The sequence below is a fragment of the Halichoerus grypus genome, chromosome 2 (assembly GCF_964656455.1).
Source record: "Halichoerus grypus chromosome 2, mHalGry1.hap1.1, whole genome shotgun sequence".
Taxonomy (NCBI): Eukaryota; Metazoa; Chordata; class Mammalia; order Carnivora; family Phocidae; genus Halichoerus; species Halichoerus grypus.
Genome location: NC_135713.1, coordinates 106,856,223 through 106,871,997, shown reverse-complemented (window position 1 = coordinate 106,871,997; position 15,775 = coordinate 106,856,223). Strand labels below are relative to the sequence as shown.

At 39.1% G+C, this 15,775-nt stretch overlaps 1 long non-coding RNA gene across 17 annotated transcripts in view; it reads left to right on the top strand.

Moving 5' to 3' along the window:
* Positions 1-15,775, top strand: part of LOC118541464 (uncharacterized) — a 109,933-nt gene that overhangs the window by 37,038 nt on the left and 57,120 nt on the right. For 3 of the 17 annotated variants that reach the window (XR_013445801.1, XR_013445795.1, XR_013445794.1), the window contains one exon: positions 10,882-11,103. The exons of 13 other annotated variants lie outside the window; for them this stretch is intronic. This is a non-coding gene — a long non-coding RNA (uncharacterized LOC118541464). The remainder of the gene's footprint in view (positions 1-10,881; positions 11,104-15,775) is intronic. One more of the 17 variants, XR_013445798.1, reaches the window with a different exon arrangement.

Below are 15,775 nucleotides of genomic sequence, written 5' to 3'. Positions count from 1 at the left end.
TTTTCTTGTCTCTCTTTTGTAATGACATCATTGTCTAGATATGTTACTTCATGGGGTTACAAATTGGTGACATCCTACTTTAGCCATTTTCATTTTACTCTCGAATTTTTTTTTTTTTAAGAGATGCTTCTTTTTATCTACTATTTGATAACTCAGTAGTACAGTTTATATAGGAAAGGCAAGGTTAATGATTTTCCTTAATTTATCAGTTTTCAAGATAATGAATTGGTTCCCTGTCATCCCCTGGAGGAGATACTTACATTATTATAAGCATTTGCGTTTATATACATTTGATAGGCTTTGATCCACTGCAATTCTTATATTTATCGAAGCTCAAAGTATTCCATTTGGGGCAGTAGGAGCCTCTTTAAGTTGCCTCCTGAGTCCTTTAGACATGACCCCAGTGATTTGTTAGCTTTCTTACTCTGGAATGACAAGACGTACCAGATTCATCTTAAACATTTCTTGCCCCAGATTTGGTAGAGTGTTCTTATCACCCATTTCCAAGGTGAGTGGGGGATGGGTTTCCCCACACCAACAAGCAAGTCTCTGGACACTGGGTAGGCATCCTACAATTCAACTCCATTCTGACACTATCTGCCCAGAGATAGTAGCAGATCCCACAAGACTGCCCCTCCCACCTTCGGATGCCAGTTGCAAGCCCAGTTTGTTACCTGTGCATTTGATCCAACTGGCTATAAATCAGAGGTTCCTATGACCATTTTTGTAGGTTTACTTAATTTGCAAGAGTAGCTCACAGAGCTCAGGAAACCCATTTACTTACTAGATCACTGATTTACTACTAGAGATACTGAAGGATACAAATCAACAGCCAGATGGAGAGATACATAGAACAAGGTATGAGAAAAAGGTGGGGAGCTTCCATGGTCTACAAGCACACCACTCTACCATGTGTTCACAGACCCAGAAGTTCTCCAAACCTTGTCCTTTTGGATTTTTTGAAGGCTTCATTTCATAAGTATGATTGATTAAATTGTTAGCCATTGACAGTCCAACCTCCAGCCCCTCTCCCCTCTCTGGAGGTTGAGGGGTGGGATTGAAAGTTTCAACTCTCCAGTCACTGAGTTGGTTCCCCTGGCAACCAGCCCCATCTCTAGGTGACCTGGCTGCATTCTAAAAGTCACCTTATTAACATAACAAAAGACACCTTTATCTCTTACCACTTAGGAAATTCCAAGGGTTTTAGAAGCTCTGTGCTAGAAACAGGGACAAAGACCAAATACATATTTCTTGTTATAAATAACAATATCACAGTTGACATCAGCCAATTTTCCAAGAAGCTCTGGTTTCCTTCAGTAGGAAGTGGTATATCAAGACCATAGTCTGGGGGATTGGTCATTGTTTCTAGGCTTTTCAGGGGAGCTAGAAAAAAAATATGTATTTATTTAATCATAAAATATCTCTTGAGATTCTGCTTTTATACTGCTGTATGTAATTCATATTCCTGACTATAAGGGTTTTACTTACCCTCTTCTATGTTATATCTGTATCTCCTTTCTTCCACGTCATGAATTTTGCTTCTCAAGGACATAAGCAGTAATAGAATTAGAATATCCCATAATAATTCCTTTGTTTTATCCCAACTGCACACACAACAGTCTCAGAGGAACAATGCTAATAACATTGATATCACTAATACTAATATTACTAATAATACCACCAACAGTTATGATTACTGGAAGCAGTTAAAAAAATTTTTTTTGGCATATATAGTATCCCCATTTTTTTATGCTTGCACTCTAGTTTTAGGAGGTTGTAACTGTTACATACTTTTTAACCTGTGTTCAGTTCTACATGTAATTATATATTTAATGCTGACTATCAGTCTTTATATAACATCTCTGAGTCATATCTGTTGTGTGAAGCTTACTCTCTAGTAGATTCCTGAAGAAGTGCTCACAGGAACAACATTCCTTGAGTTCTCATGTAACCTTAATACTTCGTGCGCTTTGTACCTGAAGATAGGTTTTGCTCAATGTGTATCTTTGGCTCATATTATCTTGAGTGTCTTAAATATGTTACTTGATTTTCTCCTGCCTTTAAGCACTGCTATCAGAATGTCTGATAGTAATGTAATTTTCTTTTCCTTTTGGGCTGGACCCCCAAATAAGTTTTTATTTAAAATCCATTGAGTTTAAAATGTAGCGTTAGGGGATGCCTGGGTGGCTCACTTGGTTGGGCGGCTGCCCTCCGGCTTGGGTCATGATCTCAGGGTCCTGGGATCAAGCCCCACAGTCCCTGCTTAGTGGGGAGTCTGCTTCTCCCTCCCCCTCTGCTGCTCCTCCTGCTTGTGCAGGTCTGCGCGCACGCGCGCACTCTCAAATAAATAAAATCTTTTTTAAAAACATAGCTTTGAATATTTATTTTAGGAATTTTTTTAAGTTAGTTTTTAGTATTTATTTTGTCTACTTTTCTTTAAGAACCTCTATTATTCATATAGGAGATCTTTGATTGTTTTTAACATTTGTCACTTTTTTCCAAATGCTTTTTTTATCTCTTTTTACTTAAAAAAAGTAAATATTTCTCTTAAGACCTTTGTTTTTCCTATTTTTTCTTTCTTATGCTCCTAGTTTGGTCTTCATGTCTAAAATTGTTTTCTCCTTTTATTTCTAATTCTTTCTTGAATTCTGTCATCTCATTTTCTAATTTTGATTTATGCTATTTTATTTCTTACTTTTTAATTTTTTTTAGGTCGTTTTGAAATAGCAGATTAAAGTCTGTGTGTTTTATGGACATCTCTTTCTGGCATGCTCTCATTGACTTTAGGGATGTTATTCTGCTCCTTATTCTGTTTTTAAAAATAATAACTTAGTGTGGGACTTGACTTCAATACTTTCATGTTGCTTTTTTTTATGTGAGATTAGTTTTCTTTAACTTTTAGAAGGAGGCTTGGTTCATGTAGCTTTCGTAAAGTATTAACAAAATATGAGGGCTTGTGTTCTTAAATTTCCTGGTTTTGTTTCCCTCTCCCACTTGTATCTGGACCATCTCTTTCCATGGTCTCTGTCATCCATATCCTTCTCAAGTTTGATTCCACTAACAGCCTTTTTGCTACAGTGTGGGGCTCTGGCCTGGAAGGGAACTCTGGCTGATCATTTTCAAAAGTTCATAGACTCTAACCGCTTCAGATGCTGTTGTGCACTTGGCCCTGTGGTTGTAGGTAAAATCCTGCCACTTTTAGCTGCTGTTTTGTAGTTGGCCTGCTGTGCTTTCAGTGAATCCCTGTAGGCAGTTTTGGTATCTTCTGTTTTCATATCTGGCAGATACCCTATAGCTTTTCTGTGCTTCCCCTTGTACAGATGCAGACACTGGGCGGATCTTGTGGTTGTCCCCACCCACTTATGTTTTGGGTTTTGTAGAGCTGATACTCTGTCACCAAGTTTGGTTGTAAATGTAGTCTATAGCTTTTGAGTTGCAGTGTCAACTTGCTCATTTTTTATTTAGGGGTTTGGTTTCCAGTACCACTCCATCCTCCTATAGCATTCTCAAGAAACTAGTAATTTTAAGCCGAAAATAAATCAGCCAAATCTCTCTTTGAATCAACTATATGGTTATTCTTTGTAAATGATAAAACTTCTTCGGGTGTGCCAAGATGATCAAATTTTATTTTTACAAGAGTGAAACAAAATGCACATCTGCTTTTTTCTAAACCACACTGCTGTGTCTCTTTTCTTGGAGCCCTATCAAAAATGACATCACAGAATGGAATATATTGTTCCTAATTTAACACTTTTGGGGTGGTTAGATCATATGCATGTAAATGTTAGAGAAGTGTTGAGATCTTTGGAAATCATTGTGTTAAAATATATGTTTCCGTTAGTGCATTAATATTATAAATGAAGTGCAGTTCCTGACTTCATACACAAGTGTTAATGAATAGACACATTTACCTACTGATTAAATATAAACAGCTTCCCCCACATTGATGGCTGAACAGACTAGGGCTTTAGAAAATTATTACTTAAACCTTTACCTGGCAGTCTCCTCAACTTTCCATGTGATTTATATGGTGACTGATTTACCAATGGCTTTAAAATGATCTTCACTCCCTTGGCCGCCTGGCTGGCTCAGTCAGTAGAGCATGCTACTCTTGGTCTTGGGATTGTGAGTTCAAGCCCCATGTTGGGGGTATGCTTAAAAATAAATAATTTCTAAAATAAATAAAACAATATTCACTCAGAACTAGAGCTTTTTAAGATAATATAAGATTCCTTGACTAGTCCACTCTGTCAAGTATAGCCTCATAAGATCATAACAGATTACACCTCTCATAGTTTTATTGAAGAGATAATATTCAGTAGAATTTATTTGCACTTAGACTTTATTGTTGTAAATCAAAGTATAAAATGTCTTAGAAAAATTATTTAAATGCCATCACAGATTGATGGATGGATAGAAAAATGGATAGATGTTTATAAACATTATGAAGTGAGCACAGAAAAAAGTTAATGATAGAATCTAAGTGATGGGTATAGATACGTTTACTGTAAAATTCTTTCAACTTTGCTGTATGCTTGAAAATGTTTGTAATAAAGTATTAGAGAAAATATCATAAATGTTAAACCTCTGTGAAAGTGAAGTAGAAGATACCTTGGATTTCACTCTAGAATCCTTATTTAAAACCAAAGTTTGTAAGAGCTAGAAGAATTATACTTTGAAAGTTTCTTCTGTGTGTATTTAAGCACATTTTTGTCACTTGTATGAAGGAAGAATTTATTTAAAACAGGTTGTATCTGTTATTCATGGAAGCTCTCTGTCCAAAATGGCTTCAGGAAGGAGGTTTCCTTGATACAGGCTTAAAATAAAAATCAAATTAAAAAAATTTTTTTGAACTGGCTGCCAGAAGATGCTTTTATAGACAATTCCCTCCCCACATACTCATGCCTACGATAGGGTTTTGTTTTTGAGCTGTGACAGGAGGGACGTGTTTGGGGCATAGGTTCAAGAAGATTGTAAAGTGATGATGGTATCTTTGCTACCTGCCCATAGCATGGGTTTGGCCCCTCAGGATTAGAGAAGTAAAGGTCAGAAAGTAGACCTCCTGCAACTCTGGGCACCAGCCCATGTGGGGCTTACATGTCCCAATGTTCAGAGAGTGAAGGTGGAGGCCATTCTGCCAACTAGCGTGGAAGTCAGGTCAGCTGTGGTATGTTGAGTGCTGACAATTAGAGGAACATCCACAAGCAGCATCCTTGGCCTGGACCTCATTGTTCTCAGCCTTCTGCAAAGACCTCAGTGGGGTTCATTCAACTAGGTTCCTGAGCAGTGATGAGGACATCTGTACGGAAGAGGAAAAGGTGGTGGACCCACGTGAGACTGCCGTGCCAGACTGGGTAGTAGACAGAGATGAGTCTCCCTTTGGTGGCTGATGGAAACAAATGAGGGATGCTTTGAGTACACTTATTGTTTGAGAATAAGTGCCCTAAAAAGCAGAGCCTGAGATGGAAATTCTTATTCAAGTAATTCATTTGAGAACTGTTCTCAGGAGAAGGGTGTGAGGAAAGCAAGATGGGGCAAGGGGAAGACAGCTACCCAAAAATGAGGTCTTAGGTAGAGGTTAGCTTCAATCAGACCTCACAAAAAGCTCTGGAGAGTAGATTGCACCTCACAACTGGTCCCTGAGGCGAAGGGAGTTGGTCTTCCATAATTTTCTATCAGCCAGTCATTGGCTGAAGTTTGGACCAGCTGTAGAGGTTTGGAACAGCCTTCCAAATGAAGAGGCTCCCGAGGGCAATTCTTTGGAGAAAAAGGAAGCTGTGTCTTATTAAAATCCAAACTAGAGTAGTGGGTGCATGGCCTATAAAAGGGAGCTGAGTGGGGCTTCCTCTTTCACAGGTGGGGGTCTCTGAGTCATTGTAATCTAGGTATAAATGGGAAGTGACCCTCATTTTATAGTCTCAGGCTTTTGAGGCTAGCCACACTCACCAAATATTGATCTTAGATTATCTTCAAGCTTGTAGACCACAAACGGGTAATGTGCTTTGCCTTTAGGGACTATACCTGATTATAGCATTGTAAGCTCCATACTCACGACTGGATGATTTTTAAAATATGAAAGGAGTAATAACAGTGTAAAAAGAAAATTTCATTCAGGGTTAGCTCTCAGGGAATTCAGTCCTGTTTCTACAACTTCTGTGACTTCGGCCAAGTCTTTAAACCTGTCTGGGTTCTTGTTAGATAAGGGATAATTGACATTTGCTACAACCTTAATATTTTGCTTATTCTATTTAGAAGGTAATAGGGAGCCGTTGAAAGTCCTCCAACAGAGGCCGTTTGGTTTAAAGTATCTTGAAGAAAGGTGAAGCCAGTAACACTGGGGGTACTGCCTGGAAGAGTGAGAAGCAGAGAGACAGACTAAAAACTGACACAGTAATCAGACTTGAGGTAGTAAGGCCTTCCCTGCTTCTTCCCTCAACCAAACTAGGTTAGAGTCCCTGCAGAAGTCTCTCAAAGCATCTTGCAATTACACATTCAGTGTTCACTTTATCCACTAAACATTACTTTGCATAGGGGCAGGAACCATGCCTGTCTTATTCATCATTGCATATCCAGAGGTAGACACCATGGTGTCCAGCAAATATTTGCTGAATAAATGAGGAGCTTGAATAAAATAGAGGAATGTAGTTTAATTCAATTGGTCAAGAATAAATGACAAGTCTTGGTATCTGATGAAGGAGAAGAGTGACATAACTTTAAAACTTTGAGCCTGAGAGGGCATTAATAAGTTAGAAGGGTAAGTCTATGAGTTTTCTGTTGCTGCAGAACGAATAACCTTGGATTAAAATGATGCACAATACACCTATTGGGTGGGGAATCTGGGCACAGTTTAACCAGGTCCTTTGTTTAGGGTCTCACAGGCTGCAATGAAAGAGTCAGCCAAAGCTGATATTCTTCTCTGGAGTTTGGGTCTTCTTCCAACCTCGTTCATATTGTCAGTTGAATTCAATTCCTTGTGATGATAGGACCGCTCAGCAGCTAGTGGCTGTCTTCTTCCTAAGTAGTTCACAACATCATCATTTGTTTTTTCAAGGTCAATAGAAGAATGTCTTTGTTCAATTCTCTTCTTTCATGGAAGGGATACACCCTGTTTTAAAGGTCTCACCTGATTAGGTCAGGCCCACTTAGGATAATTTCCCTTTTGATTAACCCAAAGTCATCTGATTGGGGATCTTAATTACATCTGCTCAATTTCTTCATCCTTGCCATATTCCACTGGCTAGAAGCAAATCACAGGCTTTACCCACACTGAATGGGAGAAGATAACCCAAAGGTGTGGATACCAGGGGGTAGGAATCACAGGGAGCCACTCTGGAATCCTACAGATCACAGTAAGTCAGCTCCATCCTTGTCACATTTGAATATTAGTGGGAGACAAGAAGCCAGTGATGGGTGAAAGGTCATATGGACTTGTGGGTTGGACACAGTTGGTACTAGGAGAGAAGGTTTATTATCCAGAGAGGAAAGCAAAGGGACAAAGACACTCTAGGTTTTGGGAAGATGTATACTATTTAGGAAAGGAAGTGGACCTAGAGAAGAAGAGAAAGATCAGCAAAATAGAGGAAAGGACCTCAGAGTGAACTCTCACATAAGCAGGAGGGAATTTCAAGAGCTGGAAGATTAATAAAGTTGAAGGTCACAGCCCTGGAGGGGAACACTGGCAAAGCCATCCATTTGACCATGCAGTGACCTTAGAGAACACTGGTGTGGTGCTGCGGTGGTGGCAGAGTCGAGGCTGCGGGGAATTAGTGAAGCAGGGGCTGGTAAAGTAGCGGAGGAGGAGTGTTGGGTCGAGGCCTCTGAGAACTCCCACATCCGTCAGGGGCTGGGCTGGGTCAGGAGTCACTGCTTCTGCAAGAGAATGAGCTTCCACCGGGGCCTGTTTACTCTAGCTCTTCCTACACCGCCCTCTGTTGACTTCCATTCTGCAGTGTGAGGTAACACCACAGTTTGCCTTCAGGCTGTTTGGGGGCTCTCCTGGGCAAGACAAATGAGACTTTTAGGAGAAAATATAAGTAATCTACCAACTTGGGGAATCGGAGGTAGGGAGCCTTTCTGCTCTCTGAATAATTAAAAATAGACTCTTCCATCTAGTTCGTGACTTGAATTTTTAATGATGAGTAAAAATCCCTTGCTTGGTTTCTTTTTGGCCAGGCCGCATTTCTTTCAAGTCAGGAGCCCAGTTGCCCTAGATGTTTTGCAGAAATCAAGTAGAATTCTGAGGAAATGAAATAATAGGAAGCATTAAGCAATTTTTGGGCCCAAGACAGATATTCTGAGGCTCTTGAAATAACCAGTATTGAAGAGGTGTCTCATTAATCAAATGCAGTGTTGCCATATAAAAGCTAAATTTAATTCCAGTGTAGGAAATCCATAAATGAGGCAGTTTCTCTTCATGGCATCTCAGGATTGTGTTCCATTCTGTCTCCTTTCATTCAAAAGATCAACCTGAAATAATTTTGTTTTTATTATGAGAGGTGTGTAGCTAACAAAGACCAACACAGTGTCATTTGATTGTATCAATATGGCAACAGTGTTGGACTTTCTTGTATCTCACTGTCATTATTTGTTACAAATCCTTACTTCCATCACCAAGCAATTCACATAAGTGTTTTCATCTTTTTTTTTTCTTTATCATTTGTTCCATGTTAAAAATTCCTGGTTATAAATACTATTCATAGAGAAATAGGATTAAAACCTACAGCTCTAAGAGTTTATAATCATCTCTGCAGCCCACTGTGTTCATCTAACATTTTAAATGGATTTTTCCATCATTCTAAACCAATAGGGTAACTGCTATACACACTGTTGTAAAGTGTATTTCATGGCTCACTGGGTTTTTCTGTCTTTAACTTTACAATATATGTAATTTGATTAAAAATTTTGGCTGGTCGGGATAAGGAGAAATAGAGGGAAATTGCTCTTAACGGAATCTGCAGTGTGCCTGGGATTATAATTGAAGCAGAAATGAACATCTTTCTCTGTAGGAAGTTAAAGAAAGGCTTTGTTCCATTTTTACATTGGAGATCATCTGTTATTGTAACCTAGACACCTAAACCCACTCCAGATTCAAAATGTGCCATTTATAAACATGCATGCCAAGTTTCAAATGCCCTTTTTAATGTTTGCATATAATTTGAAGCTTGCAATGCCAAAGTAAAATACAGTTTCCATTGTATTGCATTACCCACGCTGCATGTGAGCTGCCTCTTTTCTCTGACATTACTTGAATAGACCAAGCATAGTTTGACTTGGTTCAAAAGAGGAATGTTTCTCGGCTCAACTGAAATGATTGCTAGGTAGAAGCTGCCAACTTCATTTTCCCCCCACAGAAATGTACATTTTTCCCTATTATAAAATGTACTTATAATAGAAATGAGACAGTTCCCAAGAGTGTGGTTATCCAGAGGTAATCTCAACCCAATCTGATTAGAGGCAAGTGGCTCATGCCTCAAAATGCTCCAGGGTATGATTATTTTATGATAACCATACTCTGTATCATGTCTTATTGATTAACTAATAAAGCGTCAGCATTTCTATTTAGAAGAAAAGCTGAGAAACCAGGGGAGGATTCTGGTTCTAGAAGGAAGTGATTCTTTTGAAGGACCCAAACTACCTCTTTTGTGCCAACTTTTTACAATTTTGGGTGGAACATGAAAAGTCATCACGTGCCTATTTTCACATCACTTTGGCGATAAGATCATTCGTTTGTTAAATCTGATGTATTGATTTATATTTAAATGTACCATAAATTGTTGCCTCTCTCTGTTGTGAGAGGAGAATGTGTGAGAGCAGAATGACATTTCTTTAAAGAATGCTGCATTTTGTTCTCCTCATCCAGATGACTTCATTGCACAGGTCCAGGGAAATATAGATAGAACCCGAAAAATATAGCAACCAGCTTGCTATGGAAGCCATATGCTGGTAATATCAGCTAGCTTTGGAGTGAGAAGAGCATATGACTAGCAGGCAAGTATTTTGCAGCTAGAATAGCTCTTGGACTACCACTAGGAATGTGTCCCATGGCATATAAGTCCAACAATCAAGTACCCACAATATCCATATCTCTCCCAAAGGCTATGACTACGTGTATATGAAAAAAGGTGGGATAAGGAATTGAAGCAATTACCTTACATGATTCAGTTCAATTCAACAACCTGTTTTGTCATAGTTACTTTATGTTTTCATTGTAAATATAAGCTTATGGCCCAAATTACCAAATTATTGCCTCAGCATTCCATTTTCTCTTACTATGTAGAACCAGCTAATATATTCAAATTCAAAAATGTTCCACAAGTAATAGTGTCCAGTGGAGTTCTTGGTGATGTATGTTTTTGATGAAATTTCACTATCTGAGAAGTATCATCTAGTCACTTTTATAATCATTGGTCAAGAGGCCCTGGGTGTTGGGATCAGGAGATCTCTTTCACTCCTCAATCCATATCCTTGGCTATACATTATTGATGTCACTCTAACAAAGATATACATAGGATTAGCTTAATTTATTCATTCCTGCTTTAAGTATCCCACTACTCACAGAGCCAGTGGTATTTTTATCTTCAAAATCCAAATCTGCTAGAATGGAATTTCTAATTTCCCAAAGAACATTTTACCAGAATCTCTATCTTTAAGATTTAGGTTTAGTATTTGTCACAGGAACCATCCAGACTGTTTTCATAAGGACCTTAAAACTGATCAAACTGATTATTGAACACACCTCTTCCTATTAATCTGATATTGTTTCTTGCCCTTTTAAAAACAGGATTTTACTGCTCATCTCTTTTTTTCTCCTATGATGGCAGTGTTGTTTTTTTTCATCAGACCTTGGTTTGTGTTGCTTGTTTGTTTGTTTCTTCTGGACAGACACACTCCTTCTAAATTATCTTTGACAGTCTTGCACAGCAAGATATGAAGGCTCTGCCCCCTACGTTCTCAAAATTAAGGGAACACTGAACTCGCAAAGACTGATGATGACATTTGTACTAGGAAGAGCTGTCCAGGAAGAGCTCCCCCAACTTTTCTCCCTGGAGTGAAGAGCCAGCTACTCCATTGGTTCTGATCTTCGCAGATGTTAACAGATCCTGGGTGAGGATCAGCATAGATGAGTAATGATTGGTGTTCTCATGTTTTTTCTTCTGTTTGCACTTATTATGGAAGGGAGGCCTCATTAAAATGGAGCCAGGAGGCCAGAAGGGGGAGCTCTCGTGCCCTACCACTCCTTATCAAATGTAGAACCCACAGGAAGAGCAGAACCTTCCCAGACCAAATGAATACTGCTTTACTAGCCGGCAGAAGAAAGGTTTTCTCCTTGCCTGGCAACAGCCCAGCCAATGAGAAACTGCCACAGCTCTGCCTGTGAAAAGCCACTGCACTTCAAGCTCCTAGTTTACTCCAATGGACTTTTTGTTTATAAGACCCCCTCCCAGCTCCTCCCTTTCCTCTGTAAGAGTGTTCCTCTCCTTTGTTCTCTTGAGTTGCCTGTGGTTTTGACATGGCTTGCATGTCCCAAATGACAATTCTTGGCTCTTCCCAAATAAACCCATTTTTGCTGGCAAAATAACTGAGTTTTATCTTTAAGGTTAACATAACTGAAGCTGTTCTGTTTTGGTTTGGGTTTTTTTGTTTGTTTGTTTCACATTGACCAGTGGAAATAATTTAGGTATATGAACACATTTTAAGATATTGTGTGTCCTTCTATCTCTGACCTTCTCATGTCTGGGTCTCTGGCTGTTCCTTTTGGGTGTGTAGTTCAGTAACTCCCACATTTAGTTAGCACAGGCTACATTACACTGCAGTAACGCACAATTGTGAAGTTGAGGTGTCTTAAAATAACATTTATTTTTCATTCTAGAGGTGAGAGTGTTGGTCAGTGGGGTAGGCTCTGCCCCACATAACCTCACTTTAGGACCCAGGCTATCAGGAGCATTGCTGTGCCCTGGGGCAGTGGAAAACAGAGCTCTGGGGAGTCCTGCATAGGTCAAGTGTTCTGGCCCAGAAGTGATACACACTGACCAACATGATGCTCATAGTCCATCCAACAAGGATTGTACCAGAGAGAACAGACAGTACAGAGCTATTATAGGTCTGGAGTAAGGGAGAGCTGGAAGCACTTGGTGACCAGCATGAATGACTATCACATCCCCTCAGTTAAAACAATAGAGCAGGCTGCCTGGGTGGCTCAGTCAGTTAAGTGATCGACTCTTGATTTCAGTTCAGGTCATGATCTCAGGGTCGTGAGATTGAGCCCTGAGTCAGGTTCTGTGCTTAGCAGGGAGTCTGCTTAAGATTCCCTCCCTACCTCTCCCTCTGCCCCATTCCCCCCCCCCACCAAAATAAGTAAATAAATCTTTTAAAAACAAAACAAAACAATAGAGCTACCTTTTTCCAGATTATGGAGGAGCTCATTAGCTTTTCTTCTCACATTACCTAATAAATCCTTACCATACCTCAAAACCCCAGATTAAAGATACTGTCATCAAACTTTAAGGTTTGAGGGTACATTTATTAGTTTTCTATTGCTGCATGAAAAATTACTGTAAACTTATTGGCTTAAAACAATCTGTATTTTTTATCTGGTACTTTCCATGGATCAGGAGTCTGGATATGGGTTAGCTGGGTGTTATGCTCAGAGTCTCATCAGGCTGAAATCAAGGTGTCCGCAGGGGCTCAATGCCATCTGAGGCTTAGGTTCCTCTTACAGTCTCACTGGTTGTTGGGTGAATTCAGTCCCTTGTGGTTATTGGAGTAAAGTCCCTAGCTTCTTGCTAGCTATTGGTCAGGGACAACTCTCAGTTCCTAGCAGTCACACTCAGGTTCTTTGCCACACAGCGTCTTCTAGAAGCAGTTCGCAGCACAGTTGTTTGCTTCTTCAGGGTCAGCAGGAGATGCTTCTTCAGGGTCAGCAGGAGAAAGCTCTCTGACTTTGTTGATCTCTTTCAAGGGCTCTGCTGATTAGGTCAGGCCCACCTAGGATAATCTCTCTTTTGATTAACTCAAAGTCAACTAATTAGGGGTCTCAATTACATCTACAAATCCCTCTGCCATATAACATAATGTAATTATAACATAATGTGATGTATCAATGCCATTATATTTACAGGTTCCTCTCACACTCAGGTGGTAAGGGGGATTATACAGGACATATACACCGAGGGACAGGAACCTTGGGGGCCGTCTTAGAATTCTTCCAACATGGAGACATAGAGGGACCATATCTGTGCAATTAGAAGCCAGTCTTGCAAGCTGGTAGTGCTTGGGACCATCTTAATAGCTGGCTTTACAGAAGAATTTGTTGTTTTGTTCAGTGCATCAATACCCAAAACATAAAAAGAAGGAGAAAGGGAGGGAGGAAGGAAACCAATGTGAAATGACATCAAGTTGAGATGGCCATGAAGCGGTGAAGGAGCCACACGTGAATCAGATCAGCATCCCAAATGCTGAAGTTCCAGTTTATTTCCAAGTGTCACACTGTCTCTTTAATATAGATAAATGTGGCATTCTTAGATGGCCCTTGGTGTATCTTATTGTGTCTCCTTTTTGATACAGCATTTCTTTAAGATTTCCTTTAAAGAAACTTACTGTGTTACTCTTTTCTAGAGAGCAGCACACTGGTTGCTTTGCTTCTTGCTCAACTGCCTAAGACGGCTCATTATTCTATAATATGTGCAGTATTGCCCAGAAGTAATTTTCCTTTTATTTTTGCCCACAAGGTGGAAAATTAAGGTTGAAATACAACTTTATTTTTGCTTTTCCCAGAAGAGGTGACAGTGTAGTTTTTCCTGCCTGTTTTTCAACAAGCAATGAAATATTATTTTGGCTACAACTGTTGACTCCTTCATTCTATTTTGGCAAAAGTTTTATGTAGAGAGTCTCCTGCCTTTGTTTATGCCCTAGAGGCCCATGCTAGGGTCTTGCAGGATGGGGGATCCACTTTCAGAGCCTTTGTGACCTAGTTTTTCTGCCTGTCACTGCTCTCACATAGGCCTTCACATGCTACTCTTCCTTTTCTAATTGGAGAGGCTCGTTCCCCATCTCCTCATAACATTTCTGCCCAGGAAATACCACTTTTTTTTCACTAAAGAAACGAGGAAGCTCTAACAAAGACTTGAATGTTGATGGTTTCAATTTCTCTTTGGTCCTGAGTATGCAATACTAGTAGAAACATTGACCAAGAGAGACTCTACATGTTAAGAAATTTTATCTTGATTTCATTATTTTCTGTCCCCTGTTGGTCCTTTTTAAATAAATTCCAATGTGATAAAGTATTTAAAGAACTTTAATAATGAAGAACTACTAGGATTATCTTTTAGGCCCACTTTTATACACATCTTTTCCTCTAATTACATTTAACATCATTTCGTGACCAGTACCTAAGGTGAACTAATTTGATGGGAAAGCATTTTTTTTTTCCAGCTAAGGAATGTTTAAAGAGTCTATAAGGTCCTGAAGCTTCTATTCAATATTCATTCAGCACAAATTCTCGAGGCCTGGGTTTGAATTACTGTTCTGCCACCTCCTGAGTATGAGTCTTATGCATATTACATATTTCTCTAAGTCTCGTTTATTGTCTGTAAAATGGGTGTAATAAGCTCTAGCTCCTTAGGTCATGAATATTCAAAGACTGTAATCACATAAAAAATATATTACATTATCACCAAGTTAGGAATCCAAGGAATGGTCTAGTCATTTAATATAAAGAAATACATAAGTACAACCCATTAACTGATTATTAGCGAAAAACCATGGCATCATCTCAGCAGATGGAGAAAGGTATTTGAAAAACTTCGACATTTAATCATGATTAAAAACTCTTAGCCAACTCTTAGGAAATTCCTTTATTTGATAAAGATATTGACTGAAAACCTAGAGTAAACATTTTTATTAATGAAATGTTAGAAGCATTCCATTTAAAATCAGTCCAAAGATAATAGTACTCATCTATTACCACTTCTGTACTTAACATTATACTGCAGTTACTAGTCAACACAGCAAGGTATGAAAAAGAAAGAAAAGCATAATGGTTGAAAAGCAGGAAACATGATTGATAATATTTATGGAGGGTATGACCACTTTGGAGAGAACCCCAAGGAACCTACGTACATAATAAGAGAGTTTTTCAGGCTAGTTTGATTATATGATTAATATATTAAAACCAAAATTTTATTTGTATATTCAAACAACAAACAGTTGGGAAACATCTTTTAAAAGATTCTCTTTTATAAAGAACCTAGAAATTAGCCTAACAAAGGACTCCCCAGGTTGGTATGGAAAAGATTATAAAACTTGCTTGAAGTCCTTACCCAGCATATATTTCATGGCCAATAACTATAATCACTAAGAATTATGTGCAGATCTTCAACTCCCTTGCATTTTCATTGCATGCTGGCCTGCTTAGCCAAAATCATAGTCATAGCCAACACTCCCTCCACCCTAGCCCCATACCTGTGCAACTGAGTGTGACTAGAGTAAAATAACACAAACATGCCTGCTGGTTTCACTTTAAATTTAGGATTGCTCATTTTAACTGGGCCCTACTGCTTCCCTGAAACTATGCTGTGTTTTTTTTTGGTCCATTTCTATTCCCATTCTCCTATACCAGTGTTTTCAAAATGGGTACATGAACATAGAATCACCACGTAATCCAGCCATTCCACTCCTAGGTAGACACTCAAAAGAATTAAAAGCAGGTACTCAAACAGAAATTTGTACATCCGTGTTCAGAGCAGCATGATTCACAATTGCCAAAAAGTGGAAACAA